Here is a 22,436-nt window from a genome sequence, read left to right as displayed (position 1 = left end):
TACAACATATTATAGGATTGTTTATGAAATATGAGGAAAATCGGCTAGGGAGTTTTTTGGAGAGGATCATTTGGAAACAAAATTTAGATTTGGAATTTTGAATTTAGGATCTCTTTCAGCATTAATGTTATATAAGACGTGAATCTACTGCTTAATGTAGGATCCAGACCACATGAGTTCCCGCCGGGAGTCGAACTAGGCGCCTAGGGAGACGTGGATGCCTTTGACGTGAGACCTGGTTTCGATTCTCGGCGGAAGCTCTTTTGACAAAACTTTCCCCCAAAACAAACTATCCGTTGTAAATATCTTAAGAAGAAACTGCTTACGTCACACCATGGGGTTGTTAGTGAAATATTTATGAAATTTGAACAAAATAGCTTGGGCAGTTTTTGATAAAGCCGTCTCAAGAAACTCATCCCAAACGTACACAACCCATTTCTTTTTCAAGAAGAAATAGTTTCAGAAGAATATGACAGTAAAGTTAATGTTTCTTCGAAATATGAACAAAACCTGTTGAACATGTTTTGAGAAAATCACATGATTAAAATTTACAAGAGTAAACTATCCCTTGACCTTTACAGAAAAAACGCCTTACGCCATGCTATAAAGTTGTTAATGAAATATATATTTATGAAACATGAACAATATTGCCAGATAATTTTTTTTTTTTTTTTTTTTTTAGGAAATCATTCGAAAAAATCTTACTTCCAAGAATAAACTAATCAAGAATAAATAACTTAGCGTCATTTCCATAGCTATATTTCATCTATGATACCAGTGAGGAATTGCTTTGTAACAAAATTGCTGAAAAGATTTGTGTCTCTATCATTTGTCCCAAACTATTTACATTTCTTCATCTCGTATCTTCATAGAGGGATTAAAATGCATTTAAAATAACCAGCTTTTATATATATCTAAATTGTATTTTTCTTTATGACATAACGATGCACTCTGGTCTGAGAGCAATGAGAATTTTAGGGGGACCTGGCCCCCCTAGCCATCCTGGTTGCGGGTCTGATAATGTTTAATGTTCGTTGAAGGAATGCCACACACCGAACATGCTAAAGACTAAAGCCAGGGATATGTGATTAAAATACAAATAAATTGCAAACTGGTATTTCGTTTACTTATTAGGTTGGAAATCCATATTCTTTCCAGAATTATTCATCATGTTTTCATGTATGCTTTATACAGGGAGTTTACAAGCAATTAACTTGTAAAATGTAACTAAGTGATGTCTCGTCACTTGTCCTAACGCTTGTTGCTACCTAAAATTATATGTGAATCTAATGTGAAGGTTGACCGCTCGTAGGGTGGCCCAATGATCTCACTACCGTTCATTACACGAAATGACAGCCAATCTATCTACGATCTCATTTCTCAGGGATGCTCGAATGAGATGGGATGTACTTGGTTGCATATGCGCGGAAAACTTTTGCGCAGTTACAGTTCTACAAGCAAAAACAAAACAGTTGCAAAAATGTGATTGGTAACAAGAAAAAAAGTTCCAAGTGATTTTTGCTTTGAAACCTATCATCGGTAAATTCTAATTATTTTATTTTACCTGTAATAACTAATCAACACATTCGGAAATGAGACTTCGAAGGATACTTGACAAATAGAAATAATTAACTATATAGCCGGGATTTTAAGTGTATCCGGTTTAATTTTATTGAGCAAAGAGCGCAGAAAACTGGTGGAGCTTACACGTGCTGTTTTACACGCTACAGAGACACAATTTAACAGCTACAAAATGAACCGGACTTTCTTTATACTATTTTTTGTTGGTAAGTGTCTAATTTTTTTATATATGTAATTAGAAACAAACAATAGTTGTTTATAGTTTTTGTTATAATATTGTAGCGTAGAATAAGTGTACAATTAAAAATAACAGTTTGGGACAGCGAAAACAAACTAATGCCTTTTTTTTGTAAATCCTTTTTTAATTTCATTATGAACAGAAATCAGCAATTTTTAATAGGATGAACAAAAAAAATATGCAAGTTTTGTCATGAGATGTATTAGAATTAAAATCTCCCAAACGATGTAAACCAGAAAATGAATAAAGTTACATGAAAAAGTGAAAGTTCCAAGAAAACAAAAACAACGACCGTAGAAATTTTAAAATATATATACGCAAATGTTAAAAGGAAAATAATATTAATTTTGAAAATGGTCATTACGAGTGGAAAACAACAGCATACAGTTTTGAAAAAAAAAAATAGTACAGTAAACTTTCTTTGCGATGACACTGATTTGTCTGTTAAAAATTTTGATAATATTAACTCAACTTAATAAAAAAGCAAATTATGAAATTAAATAAACTAACCTGTTACTTTATCACCTTAAATAAACCATATTTTCCATAACTCCTTAGGCAACATTGATGCTTCGATCATCACTACAACAGCTCATTTCCAGGCCACTTTACACAGTGGTTAGAAATACTGCTATATAAGAAATCTAAAACAATTGACTGTGTTTCTCTAAGATAAAAGGTCACTATTTCTCTTCGAAGCACAGTAGTTTGAAGTTCGATTTTTATTCTAATTGGCTGTAGGTGTCGGCAGCATTATCTTGATGGACCGCTTCCTCCCTTGTCCAAATGACCTTTAGCAGAGCCCTGCTAGCTCTCATGAATAGCATCGCATTGAATTAAAATGCAGGAAATACCATGTTTGTTTGGCCTTCAACTTTCATTTTCTAAATCGATACACCTTATTTCCTGTTTATTTTCAGTAATTTTCCTTCAAAACAAGCTAGTGATCCCTGTAATTTGGCTAAAATTTCTATAGGGTTGCCAAGTATTAGATTTTTCTTTGCTTCCAATTACAGTATGTTTCCAAAAGATTCTAAAATAGGTCGATCAATAAATACAGTGATATTTAGCTTATTAGCATACAAATTGTTATATACCGTATACGTTTATAGTAATGAGAACATTTTATAAATTGACTCGTTACTGCACTTTTAAAGTAAATACTACACTAATAACAGGTAAAGCTAATTCCATTATCTGAAAATTATAATACACTCTAAATCTAAAATTTCTGAATCTAATAAATGTAAACGTTAATTAAACAAATCATTAATTTTTCAGCGACTGGGTTTCAGTAAGAGAAAAGATTATAATGGAATTATATTGTCTTCGCTTCGAAACTAGGCATCAGTTTTGTTTATATATATATATATATATATCTGTGTGTGTGTGTGTATGTGTGTGTGTGTTCTTTTCTCGATTCGTTTTCTGAAACCAACTAAGGTGCTCCTAGAGGAAATCTCCAGATTTCAAAATTGTTGAAAATTTGGATTGGGGCACATGGGTGTAAATATTACTAATTGCAACTTATTCAGGTGATAGATTTGCTGCAAAATGCATACTTCTATACTAGGATGGTAAAACATGATAGAGGGTCTATGTAAATTTGTACTTACTAACTAATTAACTAATTCTATATCCTATGAAACTCGCAGGTTCAATACCGTGTTTACAATAGCTTTCCGTTGACTTTCGTGCTTAGCCCACTGGATCCAGTTTCTAATTTGTATTCATATTTCTGTAAGATCCATCTTCATATTATCCTCCCATCTGCGTCTAGGGTTTCCTAATGATCATTTTTCACTTGGATTTTCAAACTTTGAAAAAGTTCCTACTTTCATCCATTCTGTCTACATGATCTGCCCACCTGAGCCTCCTAGATTTGATGACTCTAAAATCGTTTGGTAAACGCTATAAATTATGCAGTTCCTGATTATGATGTTTTCGTTATTTTCTATTCCCGTTTCTGTTGGGTCTAAATATTCATCTTAGGATTTTATTGTCAAGTGCTTTCAGTTTCCGTTCTTCGCTCAAAGTAAGAGATTATGTTTTGCTACCATACAGCACGATAGGCATGATTGTGGTTTTATATATTTTCATCTTTAAATTTCTCGATAGAATTCACGACAACAAATGAATGTGAACCGAATAATAATTTCAATAACATGAATTTCCTGTTTTCAGTCGACATTTAATTTCTTCGTGAATATGGTTTTGGTCTGTTAACATTCATCCTAGATATTTGAAAGTACCTACTTTGTCGAAAGTACTATTTGATATTTTGACGCAATCATAATTTGTAATATTACGACCCTGGCGAACTTCCATATATTTAGTTCTTTCTTTATTTACTTCCAAATTTGTACACGTAAGCAAATTAACTTATGAATTACATTTATAGTCAGAATGGGGAAACATGGTACGTCTTTTAGGCCATTTTCTGACTTCTCGCACTAATGGTTGGTCACATGCTGGCCACATGGCCACATGAGAATTATGCTGGAAAATATTGATAATGGTCTAATTACAAATTCATTATTTAGGAGCATACACATAAACACCCACTCATCCATATATACCAGTATATATCTTATATATATATTGAATTTGAAGCTATATTAATAATACTTATTTTAAAAAGGAAGAAGAAGGCCATCCACCTGTCTTGCAAAGATTTGTACTTATAGCGACAGTTGGAATAAAGTTTGAAAGAAAATACTTAAAAATGAGAGAGAGTAAGAAAAATCTTTGACATTAATCTTTGAATGGATAATGATCGCACAATGCTTTTCAAAGGAGATAGATGGCTAGATGTTTTTAAAACATTATTCTACAATGAAGGCTTTAGACAATCATTTTCGCACCATATATAGTATATATAAAATTTATACGTATTATTTATGCTGTGTCATTTAATGTTTCACAAAAATAATGTCAATCGAAAATACTACAAACGTGTTTTCAGCCAATACACGTAGGAAAGCAGTAGCCAAACATTCTACAATTAAATTTCTCGATCACTGACAAAACAGCACTTCAAAATAGACCAGCTTTTTTTTTTTTTTAAAAAAAAAAAAAAAAGCGTTGTTGCTGTTCTCGCTAGTCTAGTATTAGCGAGTGGCGTAATCGTGGTCCCGGGTTCGATTTTCAGTCTGAAAGCACAACAAGTTTAATTTTACAATTATTTATTTTCATTAATGATCCGTCTTTATAAGGTATAACCATGGCAAACTAAACTCTAAAAAAAAGAAATTTCAATTTTTATTTAATGACTTTTTAATTACAATCATTACTGCAATCGCATTCACTTTTTGATTCAAGTAGTCGGCATTGTGTGAACGTTCAGTACAGTTACAAAATTTTATTTAATGAAAGTTGATTTTGATTCTGACAGAATATAAGCGTTCATATTTAAATAATTCTCTTAAAAGCTCTCAACAGAACTTTTCCTCCTATTTGAAACATACCTAAGAAATCACTTTTATTTTAATTAAATCAAATCAAGATACTTCTCCTTCATTGCTTGTTCTTTGTTTTTATTTCTTTTCTTTTCTTTTTTGATGGAACAAGTATTTACAGCGAAAAGTACGACAATAAATTGTTGGTCGACGAGTAATTAAAAGAAGTAGCAAGAGCAAAGCAAGTTCCTGAGCAACTTAATATTTCTGTAGAAGAAAATTTTTATTGAAAGGTGATTGACATTGCTGCGTAAACTGATTTTAATAATTCAAAATGTATACGCAATATAATTAATGGTCATGCAGGCCCGTAGGCAGACTGATTTCTTAGGGGCAGGGGGGGCAGAAATGAAGACTGAGGGGGCATTGACAAAGACATGAAAGAACACCATAAAATTGAACATTTATCTTTTACAGAATCTGTAATTTTTTTAAATTATCGAAACAGAAATTTTTGTTTCATTTTTGTGGGCTTAATACAAGCTATTTGCGAGGTACTTTGTTTCATATTAATAATTAAAATTGAAGTATTTATTTTTAAACATTAGAATAAAATTAAATTAGAGCAATTTTAGATTATATCAGTACAAAATAGGAGTATATGTTTTATTCAACGTTTGCACTCAATTTTCTACCTTCCAAAATATGCGAGACACTACAGTTTATTTATATTCACAAGTAACATTATGGACTATGATAAAGTTGTTTGGAAGTGCACCTGGTATTCTTGGATGTTTGTCATGGTTGCAATAATAGGGCACAGTTTGAAATTCTTGAAATGGATAAAGGCAATGGAAGATGTTTGGTGCCATCTAGCAAGGAACATAATTTTACACAGAAATGAGTAGAATTTGCAAAGTTGAAGTTAATTTGGTAAATATTATCACGAGAACATCGAGATTGATCGAAATTTTTATAATTTTGGGCATCCATTACAGGATTGCTCAGTATTATTTTTTTAAGTGGGGGAATATCACGAGAACATCGAGATTGATCGAAATTTTTATAATTTCGAAGATTATACATTGTATTATTAAAAGTGAATGTCACCCGGAAAAATACCAAAGTGTGAAAAATAAGTTATTATTGGTTTGGTTAAAAACAGGAAGAAGGACACCAGGAAACTGAATAATACCCATACGACAAAACAATTTCTTCAGTGAAAGTGTAAAAGCTGTGTTTTCTATGCATACGTCACAAAACTATTATTTCATAGTCTAGAATGTACTGGCCCGGAAGGACATGAGAAAGAAAAATAACAAATGAGGCAAATATAAAAACTCCTGGTTTCTAACCAGGTGTGCAGTTTCGGATGCAGGCTCGTTCAGTCACGTTCAGCCTTGTTCAGTCTTAGATCGAGTCTCGGTCGGTCTTGGCTCGCATCTGAAAACGCGGTTTAGTCTCGTCTCGAGTATACGTGAAAGTCTCGTATTAACGATTCTTGGTTAAGTCAACAGTATTGATGGACCAGAACATGTAAGTTGTGTATTTTATGGTTTTTCTTAATTTTACACATCAGTATGGTCAGGCAATGCAATTCTCACAGTCCTCGTAACCGTAGGTTATGATAAACCCGAGTAGTAGTATAATAACAGTAACAATCATAATAGTAACAGCGGTATTCTATTGTAATGCTATGCACTCTTGATTTGTTTGTCAATCCATGTATTGCTGATGGATAATCACGTCTGTTATTTAGAACATTGAGATAATGCTAATAATCTATTCACAAGTGGGTGACTCACATATTAATCCGTCATCATTATCGGGTCTAGAATAGCCCTGTAAGAGTCACACCCACATCTTGTATAGATAAGCTCACATAATAAAATGAGATAGCAAAAGGTAGATTACTGAGTAGTCATTGTTTCTCATAAATAACTATAACCCCATTCTCCTACGTCAGGTTGAGTGAGTATTAGTATTCACATAGTAAGTAAATACTATATGACCGAGGTAAGCACGAGTAAGTGATAGATATGGATGAATAGGTACTGAATAACCTTAATCATCAAGATAATTACCAATATAAATTATCACAATATCAGTGATATAATTTTGATATTATCTGTGATAATATAATTGCAAGAATTTCACTGGTTTTGAGTCAGTTTAAAAATTATCTTCAGCGTTATTTTTAGAGCGGGCAAAAAATAATTTATTGGGGCAGTGCCACCTCTAGCCCCTCTCTAGCTACGGGCCTGTGATTATGTGTACTTGTAATATAAAATTTGAAATTGTATTTAAGTTCTATCTATTCATTTATTTTTAAATATTACAATAAATTCCACATTCAGAGGGAAACATACACTGCTGTTTGCAAAAATTACGCCAAGAAGGAACAACAGCAATACGTATAAACTGACAGGGCGTACAAAAATGTATGATGTATAAATAACTACAATTTCAGAGAATGGCATATGTTTGCATTCTCTCTGTCTTATTATTCTTGCCTCGGGCCTGGAGAGTTCATGTAATGGAACTTAAATAAGAGATTCAGAAGAGTGAGAGCAAGCGTCACTGTACCAGTACCTTGCTGACGTCAAATGCTGCGTATGTTCAAGGAATGGGGAAAATACAACTATAAGCAACGACGACCGGTAGTGACCACACCACAGAATGACAGACATTCTGTCCGCATGGTAGTGACAGACCGTACAGTGTTATCTTTGTCTACAGTGTTAACTCGACGTTGAAGTACGATAGCGATGTGAATGTAGCTGTACGAATACTTCTGTGGCATGAACTCAGGGGTGGCTTTAGGATTTTAATTTTGGATAGGCCCGCTCCCTCGATTATGGATACATATATACATTTGATTGATTAATGACACTAGGAAATTACTTTTTACAGTAGTGGTTAATGCTATTTGTTAAATAATTATCTATCATTAGCATAAATAGTGGAAAATATATTTACTCTTTATTGTGTCTTTTAGCGTTTATATATTTTTCAAAATTTTTCGGTAGGCCCGTGTCTACCCCGCCTACCCGCTAAAGCCGCCACAGCCTGAACTGAGGGCTCACATCTCTCTGATTCGCCTTTCATTGACCCAACACCACAAACAACCGAGACTACACTGGGCGCGTGAACCCTGCTGCTGAGTGTCAGGCTTCTTGTTGTTGGATTAATCCCACCGCAAACCATCCTATAGTGACGCTATAATGATGAGCATAATCTGCTTGCATGCACTGTTAAATGTCCAAGCTGCCGAACAACAGATGTGATGGTGTTCATTAAGTTCATTTTCTTCTTGCAAGTAGTTGTGGATCTCATATTTCAGCAGGACACACAAGTAACGTGAATCTCGGAATGTACACGACTTCTTTCAGGAAGAATGAGTACCGAATCAAACTGCTTGCCTGGATTGCATTGTCTATCTAACGTATGTAGAATATATTACTCGGTACCTTGTGCACCACGATCTTGCAGCAGACATAGTCAGTGGTTTCGCATAAAAGTAGCGTGGCCTAATTGATTCGATGCTATCGCGTATAGTGTAAAGGCTCTGATTGTCGCACTTGGAGGGGGCAGATGGCTTAGTGGTAGAGCGTTCGCTTCCTGTGGAAGGATTCCTGGTCCAGTTTGAGGTAGACAACATCGTGTCCAAGGATTTTCTTGGAGCTCTTCCTTTCCTTCTTACTTTATGATTTCACCAGTTATTTCATAATTATTTACTTCCATTAATCGGCCGTCTCCTTTAGCCTAAAGTACATTCCGTAAAACATACTAGAAATTTAATTTAATTTAATTTAATTTGTGGCTCGTTGAGGTTTTACTCCATGCTGATTCGTCAAGGTTAATGGTGCTCTATAGTTCTGAAATTTAATAATTTTTGTATAGTCATGTAGGAAATCTATGTTATAAATTTCATTTCACTCATACGCGTTTTTCTTTGTGTTGTAATTTTCATAAACAGCAGTGTATAATGAAACAAACTTTTGTCGAAAGAAGACAAAATGATATTAAGATAGACAATTTGAAACTAATAAAATTTTCTTAACTTTGTTAGACATGATAGATTCATTTCAACGCTTCAAAATATAGATATATGCCTATTAATTGTTTATTATTTTCAAAAGCATAATCTGAATTCAATAGTCAAAGTATAGTGTAATAAAACATAGTAATACACATTGCAAACTGATGTATAAAGGATATTTCAGAAACATATACAAAATAAACTTTTATTTTTTAGTATTATTTGATTATGCTTTTCATCTGAATAACTGAACATTTGAATAATTCTACATCTCACTTTTAATGTAATTCTACATCTCACTATGTAAGTTCTAAAAGACGATTGCAGGTTTTAAGGGAATTGCAAGAATTCCTCCTCCCCTTTAGTCTTTTGCAGATGGTTCACCGTTTCTTAAATAGCGATTTTATTACGCATTTCTTCATACTTGGATAGTCTATGTGATGTTTATAATATAATATAGGAGGCTGCGGTGGCTCAGTAGTGGAGTTCTCACCTCTGGTGCGTGAGGCCCGTGGTTAGACCCTTCTGTTTCTAACCACCTTCTTCTGTTTCTTGCAAAAATTCCCAAAATATCATCTCTGTATGACTTACGGTTTCCGAGATATGGTTCCTTAAATCTCTCGAAATCGGAACTATTTTTCGACCAATATCTCTGGAACGGTATGTCATAGAGAGATAATATTGGTGTTAATACCTAAAAGAACAGTTTGGTACCAATATTAACTGGTGGCCACTGGCCACCGGTTACTATTTGGTACCAAAATGGTCATTCTTTTAGGTATTGGTCAACACCAATATATTTTCTCTATAACCTATTGCTCCCAAGCTTTGGCTCCTTAATTCTCCGGGAATGGGACGCTTTTTGGCCAATATCTGTGGAACGGTAAGAGTGACGCGAAAAATTCCATCACTTGCTCACATAGTTTTTGGTGCTCTATCGAATGGACAGCTGAAAAAATGAAAATAACAGACAGACTCACACACACACACATATATACACGTACACACACATACATACATACATAGAGAATACAGTTATGAAGTTTTTGAAGGTCATTGATGACGACCATGTAACTGGTAAAAAGTGCCTAAGTTTGGATGCATTTCTAATTGCGCTTTTCATACTAATTTAAGGAACTATTTTTAACATATCTGCCATAGGGTTGTGAGAATAATGACTTCAAAAGTGGTTATTTCAAGTACAGCTTATGTCAACAGTAAAAGTGACCACACCTCGATAGATTTCTAATTGCGTTTTTTATATTAATTTGAGTATCCTGAATCCAATGGAACTATTTTTTTTCAACATATCCGTTCGTGAAGTCAAGAGGAAACCTACCTCCAAGTTGGAATATTTATATTTAGAAAAATTTGAGATCACTTTTCTAAGCACCTCATGGACGCAGATGTTTAAAAGTGAGATCATTGCGTTCAACCTCATCAAAGTATTATAAAAACTGCAATTAGAATTTTTCAAGCGTGACACTTTTTAGTAGAGACATGATCGTTGCTTTTTTTAAAAAATAAAAGAGAAAGTAATAAGTTTAAAAGACATAAAAGAAGGAAAAGAAAAATCAGAAGACAGAATTCTTAATTATGATTTTAGTACATGTAATACATTAGAATAGGAAGATGATTAAAAAGTTAACTTTTCTTCATTTTATTATATATATACATATGCCGACTACTTGAACCAAAAATTGAATGCGATTGTAGTAATTATTATAAAATAAAAATAAATAAAAATTGAAATATTTTTTTTTAGTTTAGTATGCCTTGGTTATGCCCTATAGGTTCAGATGGATCACTAATGGAAGTAAATAATCGTGAAATTAAATTTGTTGTGCTCTCACATCGAGAATCGAACACGGGACAACGAGTACGACAGACACACGCGCTCCAACTAGACTAGCGAGGAGAGCAAAAACAAGAAAAGAGTTGGTCTATGTCGAAACGCTGTTTTGTCAGAGACAGATAAATTTAATCTGTAGAATGTTTGGCTACTGGTTTTCTACGTGTATTGGCTAAAAGCATGTTTGTAGTAATTTCGATTGACATTATTTTTATGGAAGATTAAATTTATTCTTTTCTTATTTTAAATTTTATTTATTTATTTATTGAACTTTAAGTTTTGTATATTTTGTATATTTTTTGAATGTTTTACTGCATTTAACTGCTTAATGGATCTTAAGAATGAGGCACGCAGATAGTAACTTGTAATAGCTTGTAATTTGTATATAGCTATCTCTGCGTAAAAAAAAAAAAAAAAAAAAAAAAAAAAAAAAAAAAAAACTAAACATTGGTAATAATTATGGAAAACACAAACATATGGAATTATTGAAACGAGCGTAACGAGTTTCTACCTTTCGACTCAATCGGCATTTTTTTTTTTTTTTTGTTATAAATAATCCTCGTAAAATATACCCGATTTTAATTAGTGGATTCTTCCAACTTTTCGAAATAACCCTCTTGTTTTTGCAATTCATCAAAAATAAAGAAATATATCTACCTCATGTTGTAAATTTGCACATACACATACAAAATAATTTTTTTAGCATAAACTTCGTAAAAAAATATTTGATTTTGATACAGTTTGGTGTATATTTTTCTATATGATTTTCCACATTATTCCTACTACTTAGGGTTGAAATGAGATTGTGCATTTACCCCTTCCAACCAGATTTCAAAAAGTATGTTCTGCGATCATTTCGTAAAACTTCTCCGATTTTTATGAAACAGTAAAATTGTTAAAGGATAAGGAGACGTAAACTCCGTTAAAAAATTAACAAAAACCTTTCGCTCGCTTCTGTGATGTATAGTGTCACTAGTTTACACTGTAAATGATGGATAAACTGAAGAATGAAATGTACTTGAATGATGCAACAGAAAGATGTGTTGATCTGAATGATTGTCATATGTGAGATAGTAAATTGTTATCAGATGTTGCACGGAATTTTAGAATTCATCACCTCTACAGATTTGCCTGATTACTATATTCTATCCTTGACATCTGCATTGCATGTATTTTAGCGCAAACGATTACATAATGTAATATATGTAATACAGCTGTCGCACAATTAAATCTAAGTAAACAAATAGCGTAAATGGAATTTGGAAATCGGTGCCCACCTAGCGTATTTACTTGAATAAAACTTTCATCTACCTAACAGACAACGTAACTGACTACGGATCTTCTCTCACAAAATATGTGGATAATTATTGATCCTTTTTAAAAGTGGTAAAAATAATTTAGTACCATTCGTAGTTGATGATAGTTAATTAGTTGTAGGGTTTTTCTAACTATATGAACATTCTATTATATGTGTTTGGAATAAATGCACAAAAATAAACTAATAACAAAAATAATTGCCTTTTTCTTCAGCGTTATTAATATATGAGAACTTGTGCGCCGTAGCGAGATGTCCCACATGTGGTTGCCAAATGGAGTTTGTTCCTGTTTGTGCTAAGAATGAATACAATACACAAAGATGGTTCGCCAGCAGATGCGTCTTGAATTGTGTCAACAAATGCAAAAGAAAAAGTGAGTAATAACACAGTTTCCCTTTGGGAATTCTCGGTAGTTTAGAAGTGTGTTTTGTTTTACAGAAGTACTTAGTATGAAGCTCGTTGTCATACTTTTCTTAAGAAGATACAGGTGTGCTATTTCCCAGAGCTATTACAAAGGCTACTAAATAAATAAATAATAATAGTTTGCGTAAGCGGCATTTGTATGGGTCTACAACTTTGGAAAATAAGTTCACTATTTGGAGCTGAAATTTATCAGTATTAAGAGGGTGAAATTCACTCTAGGTTTCAAGTTTGCACCTGTATATTTATATATACAGTATGTATAAAATCTGACAGAAATTTTGCAGTATAACATTCATAAAAGCTATTTAATTATGATACAATGTAGTTAGTATTGCTTTCTAAGATAAGCTGATGTAAGAGGATATATTTCCCCAAGTTCAAGTTTCACTATTTTCCAAGTACAAACGATACTATAAGAAAATAACTTTCAACACTACCTTTGTTCAAAATTATACGATGCAATATGATGTATATTCGTTTAGATTTTCCAATCATTCTCATAGCTTGGGGTTGAAATCTATTAGGAATGAAAAATTAGTTTCTCTTCATTTAATAAAATATGATCCGTGATAAATTTTGTTTATCAATACAATATTTTGAAACAATACAGTATTGTTTTCTAAAATAAGCGGATACAAGGGGATAAATTTCCCCAAGTTCAAGTTCCCTATTCCCCAAGTACAAATGATACGATAAGAAAATAAATAACTTTCCCCACTAGCCTTTTTCAAAATTATACAATTTTGATACAATATGATGTATATTCTTTCAGATTTTACAATCATTCTCATAGCTTGGTGTTGAAATCTATTAGAAATGAAAAATTAACTTTTCTCCATATAACAAAATATGATTCATGGTAATTTGCGTTGTAAAAAATTTATTTTGATGCAATCTTGCGCATATTTTCTTTTCATCTTCTAAATCATTCCTACTGTTAAGACTTCAAATCAAACAAGAATAGAGAATTAATCTACTCTCTTTCGATTTTTTTAAATCGACTTTGATACAAATATGTTGTAATGCTATTCGAGGATTTCTTACAATCCACACTGATTGAAGTTAAAACACATTGATCGCCAGATTATTATTATTATTATTATTATTATTATTATTATTATTATTATTATTATTATTATTATTATTATTATTATTATTAACAAATACCTATCAAAAATTTCTGAATAGCTCTTACAGGGGTCAATCCATCTGAAGCGATCCAAAGGTGTCGAAAATGTTTGCTCTACCAACTCCGAAAATTATAGAAATTGGAGTGTGATGAACATTAAGTATGACAAGGTCAATAACACTTTTCACGTTGTCGTATGTGCAAGTGTTCCTGAATGGCGGCCATCTTTGTTGTCAGTGAAGTGTCATTTTTTGCATTTGGAAGCGTTTACGAAAACTACGGTTGCTCAGGACGTACGTATCAGACAAACACCAAACAAAAATGAATGTTTAGAGGAGAGACTGAGGTACACGGAGAATATATATTCTTGTTTTTAAGTAAAAATGTAGGGTTGCAAACCAATACATGAAATCACTAGAAAAAGTACAGAAAATTACACTTTTAAAGGGGCTGTATTTTGGAGTGGCATAAAGTGGGGAGTTCATAAGTTATGTGCTGAATACTATTGTATCTAAAGAGTATGCAGAAATATCCACACATATGATACTACTGGCACCATAGATTTATGGGGGTTCGAATGTTGAAGTTTGTGATTTTGATGCCATGTTTGGGGCGTAATATCTTAGCAGGGCAAAGTGCTAAAAATTTCTGCTTAGGCCACAAAATAATTCTGTATGTGAATCAACTATTGCAAAAAAAATCATGACTGATATTACATGGAGAAAAAAGTAAGGCCATGGTAAAAAAAAAAAAACAAAGAAAGCAGGTGCGTGACGATGGTCATAGCCCGGAAAAACGTAAATGTACGGATATGCTTCATGCTAGATCTCAGAAACTAAGCATGATGCAGCAATTAGGCCCTCTTTTGTTTGTGTTCAGTCATGTAAAAGCTTGCGGGTGGCCTTTGTTCCATCTTATTAGCTCCATGATCATTGCCACATCTATATGATAAGGGAGTTATCTCCCCCTTGCACCCATGACACCCATCGTCGAACTGGACCGCGGTATTAAGGCACTTAATGGATCAGCTGAAATCCAATCGCAGTTGCGGAAGTTAATGTGTTCACAAGGTTTCGTTACACCTATGTATCCTATCCTGCTCAAAATGTAATATTTGCGGAAAATGTCTAAAATGATTGTTGTTTCCCTTCTCTTCTATAGCATTACAGCACTAACTTTTAGTAGGTGTAATTACAACAAGTTCTCGCAATTACACGATTTAAGCAGTGTTGCAAACCTCAACAATGTTTATCATATATCCGGAACGGTTTGAGATATCGAAGCACTGTAAACGGCAAAATATTTTACACATCTATTACAAACCACACATGCAACTAGATATGATACTTATTTTAACATTTTTCGAAATAAAGACTTTCAAAAAAATTAAAAGTTTCAAGCAATGATAACTTCGTTCCTATTCACTCGAAACAAGTCATACCATGACCATAATATCCAATACTAAAGTACTTCCGATATGCACTATCCTGTGCATCTCCGTTATGCTGTATTTGCGTTAGAGGCTTCTGAACTTTGGGTGTTTGTCATACTATAACGTCCTTAGTTTGCAACGAATAATAAAAGTGATATTTTAAGTTTACGTTTGACACGTTGATTTGAAATATATAATAATCTGTCGTAGTGCCATTTGAAAATATATAACTTTATATTGGGCTGACAACACTATTTGTAGGGCTTTCTATTTAATACATACATAGACGTCCTCCATTATAATTGCTTCGTGCAAAGTTTCGCTTTTTTCTCTTTTGGTTTGTCTGTTATAGCGGATGGTCAAGTGTCCACCCTGTAGACGTGGCAATGATCATGGAGGTAGAAAGACGGAACAAAGGTCACTCGCAAGCTTTTGCACAACTATACACAAACAAAAGCGGGCCTAATTGCTGCACCACGCGTAGTTTTTGAGATCTAGCATGAAACATATCAAAACATTTAAATTTTTCTGGGCTTGACCATCGTCACGCGCGTGCTTTCTTCGCGTTTTTACCATGTCCTCACTTTTTCTCCATGTAATACCAGTCATGATTTTTTTGCAATAGTTTATTCACATACGTAATTACTTTGTGGCCTAAGCAGCAATTTTTAGCACTTTACCCTCCTGAGATATTACGCCCCAAACATGGCATCAAAATCACCAACTTCAACTTTCGGACCCCCATAAATCTACGATGCCAGTAGTATCATAGGTATAGATATTTCTGCAGACTCTTTACATACAATAGTATTCAGCACAAAACTTTATACCCCCACTTTATGCCACTCCAAAATACAGCCCCTTTAAAAGTGTAATTTTCTGTACTTTTTCTAGTGATTTCATGTATTGGTTTGTAACACTACTTATTTATTTAGAAACAAGGTATATGTTGTCCGTGTAACTCAGTCTCTCGTCTAAACATTCGTTTTTGTTTGATGTTTGTCTGATACGTACGTTCTCAGCAACTGTAGTTTTCGTAAAAGTATGCAAATGCAAAAGATGCAAATACACTCCACTGACAACAAAGATGGCCGCCATTCAGGAACAGTTCTACATACGACAATGCGAATAGTGTTATTGACCTTCTCATACACAAGATTCGTCACACTCAAATTTTTATAATTTTCGGAGATGGTCGAGCAACCACCTCTGGGCCACTTCGTATGGATTGACCCATAGTTAAGACTTATTACGTAATTTGTGGCGATAGAAAAGAACTTTCGCTGTGTATCAGGAGGCGTGGGTCAAACACGGCGTGTGTATCACTCTTCCGATTATTATTATTATTATTATTAATACAAGTAATATACTGTCTAAGCTATCGTAAGCGGCATTTATATGTTTCTCCCTCTATTTCGTAAAATTTATCCGATTTGAATCAAACTTAATGTATACCTTCCTACAACTTCGGGAAATAATTTTATTATTTGGGGTTGAAATTATCAAATTTATATGTTTCACAATAACTTTCGTAAGATACAAATTCAATTTTGAAGCAAAATAACGCACAATTTCCCAAAATTACCAGTTCATCTTCATTACTTGGGTTAAAAATCAATCGGAAATGAGGGAGCGAGTTTACTATAATTCCTTGACTCTCGATTTATAAAAAGGGAATAAATTCCAAAGAACTTTGTTCTCAGACTTATTCAAATTTGATTCAGTATATCATATATCCTTTGAGGCTGCCCAGCAATTCATACTGCTTAGGGTTGAATTCAATCAAGAACAGGGATGAATTTATCGACCCCCGTCCTCGATTTGAAAAATTTCTTCCACAGTAATTCATAACAAAGAATTCAATTTTTGTGCAATATTGTGTACATTTTATTGAGGGTTCTCAATCATGCCCAATGATTAATGTTGAAGTCAGGCAATAATGAGGGAATTAATCTATTTGCCACGTCTGATATTAAAGAGTTATGTTTTGCGAAAGTTTCATAAAATCCGCGATTTTTATGGAACATATTTTCTATTTGTTTGAGATTATATCTTACTTCTATTGTTTAGGGTTGGAATAAGTCAGAAACAGCAACAAGAACTCATCTCATCTTATGACAGCATATTAATGTTAACTTTCCTCTAAAGCAGTGATCGCCAAACCGTCGATCGCGAGCTACTAGTAGCTCGCGGTTACATTTCGGTGGATTTCGTTAACGCTCTAGTTGGCTAACCTTGATTCCTCCACTGAGCTGACGCTAACGACAGGGGACGCTGACGACAACAACTGCTTGTTTCTCCCGTGCAACTGTCATTGTCAACCTCATCTCATATTGATTGTATACGCGAGGGGTTGTTCACCTTATGTTTTTCATGTGTATATTAGACATTTGCTAACTTGAGTAATTTGATTTCATGTTTACTAGGAATGTAAGTAGGCAATAAACAAATGTAAGATTTTTTTTTAAAAAAAAAGATGGTAGTTCTTTTGGTGGGTAGCTCACAGCACAGAAAAACGGTATCGTAGTTCAGAAGCTTGATGAGTTTACCGATCACTGTTCTAAAGTATTCAATTTTCACGACATATTGGGTTTACTTCCTTTACGACTTCTAAATGAGGCCTAGAAACCGACCTGGCTTACGCCGATCTGAACTCAGATCATGTAAGATTTCAAAGGTCGAACAGGACTATATGCTAAGTTCTTATGGTTGACATCACTTAAGAAAAAGAAGGAAAATATATCCAAAGTTTGGAAACGTATTTCAAGATAATACGTTTAAAAATCAATGAAACAAAAGGTTTATTATCTTGTAAGTTTATGAAGTGCTCCTATCGGTTGGGGTTGAAATTTTAAAGAGTAAAAAGATGAAATTCTTCAACTAAAAGAAACACTTTGGCTCATTTTTACACCACATACCATCACTCGTAATACGGTACTTGTGATTCCCAATTCTGAATCCATCAAATGATTCCCTTTTTAAAAAAGTCTGTAGGAGCTTGCAAATTACTGGTTCAAGAGAAGTGGTAACATTCTGAAGTCAGTCCATTTTAATAATAATAATAATAATAATAATAATAATAATAATAATAATAATAATAATAATAATAATAATAATAATAATAATAATACCTAACGCTAATGCTTATCCTATGATCATGTCGACTATATAAACTTTATTATTTATTATCCTGACATGTCTTAAAATGCAATCATCCATATGTCCAGTAGCAATATAAAGAGAATTAAGGGGGCTCAATGGTAGAGCGTTCACCTCTGGTGCATCGGGTCCCAGGTTCAAATTCTGCTCCCGCTTTCTGGTGGACAAACACCGTGTGCGTGGGTTTCCTCGGGGTTCTCCTGTTTCCTCCCACTTTCTTCGTTTCACCATTTCATTCATTCCTCATCATCCCCGTCTCCTTTAGCCTAACCGGCATGACCGTGGGACGTAAAACTCAAAAATTTCATTTTATTTTTCATAAAGAGAATCAACAAAACGTAACTAATACCCTTCATCAACTTTGAGTGTAGTTTGCTCCTAGAATTAACTTACGATTCTTTTCTGAATTTTCTGAACTTACAACTAGTTATGCGTGAAGAGTATGTATGTCACTATTAGGAAATGATAAACAACAAAATATTTGCTAACAGCGTTTTTTGCTACACATGTAGCACATAAATAAACAACAAATTCTTTTAGCAAAAGATAAAAACAGTCAATCATTAGTGGCAAGAAACGTTAGTTTTTTTTTCACGACTATCTCGAAAACCACATGTTACATTTTACCCTCAAGTATGGCTTGATGAGGTATTGATTGATGTATTCCTTATATTCAGACAATATTTTAGTCAAGTAGATATTAAACTTTAAAACTAATGAAATTTTAATCTATATCTAATTAGCCATACTATATACTTTCGACATGCAAGTATTATAATGAAAAGTTTATTAAGGGCATATTTCAGTGTCATTCTTTTTATCTAAATAAATGGCTTGGTTCTCGTGTATAATCACTTTTTAGGTTTACAAATTAATAGTTTTCTCTTGATTTTTCTCGGAAACTTTTACATAAATGATTATCATTGTGTTTAGCTTCATAAGATCTATCGATCGGTATGTGTTTCGCATTTGGACGTTTCATTCATCCATCAATTCCTAATGTTTGACCCTCTATATCCTAGACTATGCATGGAATAGTCCTTGAGATACTTTTGTCCCCCGGACGGACAGCGTGAAACTCGTTATATAAAGAAGGTTTGGTAAACAAACTCCTTAACAAAATACAATTTGAGAGTTAATTACATTTTTATGCTATACCTCATTAACGATAGTGTGCGTATGTGTACTGTAATCTTAAGAGGCCTAATCACTGCGAAATTAAAATACTTCAAATTTTACAGTAATTATGTGTTATCTTCAAATAGATAAAAAGATAATCGAAATGTGGAACATTGAGCGACCTGGACAATATTATTTTGCATGAGATACCGTTATCACGAGTCACCTAGTAGCTTTCCGTTTGCAGCCATTTAGAAACTCGAAAATAAATGCCGCTTTTCTAAATGGCTGAAAATCGAAAGCAGATAAGTGACTCGTGATAACGGTATCTCATGTAAAATAATATTGTCTAGGGCGCTCATGTTCCACATTTCGATTATCTTTTATTTATTTGAAAATATCCCATAATTACTGTAAAATTAGTGGTATTTTAATTTCGCCGCGATGGGGCCTCTTAATGGTGTCATAATCAAAGCCTTAACGGGTGTATATTTTAATACTGCATAATTCTCGGATACTATGAATGTTTGTTAACTGAAAACTGTTTTTTTTTTTTTTTTTTTTTTGTCGGTTTTCTTGAAAACTATGCTTTTGAGGAGTTACCCTCAAACATGTTATTTTCTTATTTAGTTGATAATGCCTCATCTTTGAATGTTTTTCTTAATTATTCACTGATAATATTGCAAAATATGCAAATTTTCCAAGTAATGTGTTTTCTTTTGTTTTCAGGCTATGTGTTCCAACACATGGGACGATGCAAGAATAAGCGAGATGTGGATCCTCGATTCATGCCTCGTGACGAAGATAATCTAGATTACAACTCCTGATATACTGTGTGTTGTTTTTGTAAATATGTTGATACAGTAAAATCTGTCGACTTGGCCGAAGGTCGAAATTGCACAGGGTTACAATAGAAAAAAGATTATCGCAATAATAATAATAATAATAATAATAGCATTTATTAGAGTATTATACTTTTTCTAAATTGAGGAACCCGCAAGAGGAATCCTATATTGAAATTTCAGCTTGTGAATATGTTAATGTGAATCTATTTCCTGGGAAAGAGAATTTTTTTTTTACCTTTAATTATAACACATGCGATATGATATACCTAAAGAGTACAGTTGTTATTTTATACATATTGTTATTTCCCCATAATAATAATATTGTATATTTTGAGCAGATATAAGAATAAAAAATATAATTTTCGTCCTAACTCCTTGAGTTGTTAGCATGAAAATTAGTCTTATATTTCTAGAGCGTTGTTCAAATAAAATAAGAACTATTGACTTGAAAGAGAAAATCCTTATCCATTGTATCTAACACTGTGCCCAATTTATTGAAAATTACAAATATAAAAATATCTTGGGTCACTAATTATCGATAATTCATATTAAGTTAAATTTTGTTGTGTATATTCCATAGTATTTCAATAACACACGTATTGGTGATTTATGTATTGGCTTAATATTGACAATATAATAACTACTAATCTAGCTAATTAAGTATACTATTTATATTTAGTATGAAAGAATCAACATTACTTTAAAATTTCGAACAACACAATGGTGATAAATTACTGCCTACCTGATTAATTAAATTCTCTAATATTGACAGAACATTGTTGACACTTACAATAGCGACAGGAGAAATCTTTGAGATAGACAAAGTTAAATCTAAGTATTCAGAGACTACAAACAAGTTTATATTTAGAACGCGGAGAACATTTACTTAAAAAAAATCTTGTCTCTCAACAAAAACTTAGCTTGAATATCTACGACTTGTACTGCAGTAAGTAAACTAAAATATAGAGTACTGAGTACAAATATTGACTTATTCATAGAATTATTTCATTTTTATTTTATCTTGATCTTCATATGTATGTACATCACGCTAACTGAACATTATCTTTTATGGTCTTCATGTATTCTTTTTGTACATGCATATATAAAATCTTCCTGTACTTTTTAGTGCTATTATTTGTTAAGTTAGGTCGTAGAACAGCCTTATGAATAAAGACATTTTCAGTTCAATTCAATTCAATATTGAATAAATGTAGGAAAATGCTTAAAAACATATAAATATATGAAAAATAACTCAAATTTGTGTTTTTTGATACGTAAAAATACAAATATGGAATTTGAATTTTCTGAATATATCAACAATGATAAGAAAAGATAAACAGGATTTGACTTTAATAAATGGATTATATTTTAAATCTTTTTAACATGACATATTGATGCAAATAACTTCAACTAGTAAAATTGATCTAGTAAAATTTTTAAGTATAAAATAATATTGCTAATTCGAATTTTGTAGACCTAAATTGTTGTGTTGCCCGTCACGTAATGGTCAGGGGGGACAGATTTTGCTGTTAAATAATTATAATAAGAATATTAATTTGTTATCGCACGAAAGTCCGATACATTTAGTTTCTGTAATATCAACAATATTCCTGGTAATTTAGTAAGTCACGTAAGTGAATATAAGATCTATTATGTTTCAGCAGGAATAAAAGTTGATAAAAATAAATTGTGTCTTTTAGCAACCGAACTATTCATTTTCATTTATTGCATGCACAATTTCCAAAATACTTGGTGAAAAATTATAATTCATGGTGATCTGTCCCTTGTAAGTTCGACTTGTGATTGTTTTGACTGTTGTTGACAATTCTTACTATTTTATTATGGTACCATCAACTTTACACACACACACACACACATATATATATATATATATATATATAT

The 22,436-nt window shown here is 32.8% G+C and overlaps 1 long non-coding RNA gene across 2 annotated transcripts; it reads left to right on the top strand.

Moving 5' to 3' along the window:
* Positions 1 to 1,398: 1,398 nt before the first annotated feature.
* Positions 1,399 to 22,385, top strand: LOC145666524 (uncharacterized). Of its 2 annotated transcripts, none has more exons than XR_014127765.1 (3): positions 1,399 to 1,787; positions 12,642 to 12,800; positions 20,419 to 22,385. It is a non-coding gene; the product is annotated as an uncharacterized LOC145666524 (long non-coding RNA). The 2 variants fall into 2 exon arrangements; XR_014127769.1 differs by lacking the exon at positions 1,399 to 1,787 and adding an exon at positions 6,573 to 6,753.
* Positions 22,386 to 22,436: the final 51 nt, after the last annotated feature.

This window comes from Thermobia domestica, chromosome 1, assembly GCF_964235325.1.
Source record: "Thermobia domestica chromosome 1, izTheDome1.hap1.1, whole genome shotgun sequence".
NCBI classification, from domain to species: Eukaryota; Metazoa; Arthropoda; class Insecta; order Zygentoma; family Lepismatidae; genus Thermobia; species Thermobia domestica.
This window is presented reverse-complemented; position numbering and strand designations above follow the sequence as displayed.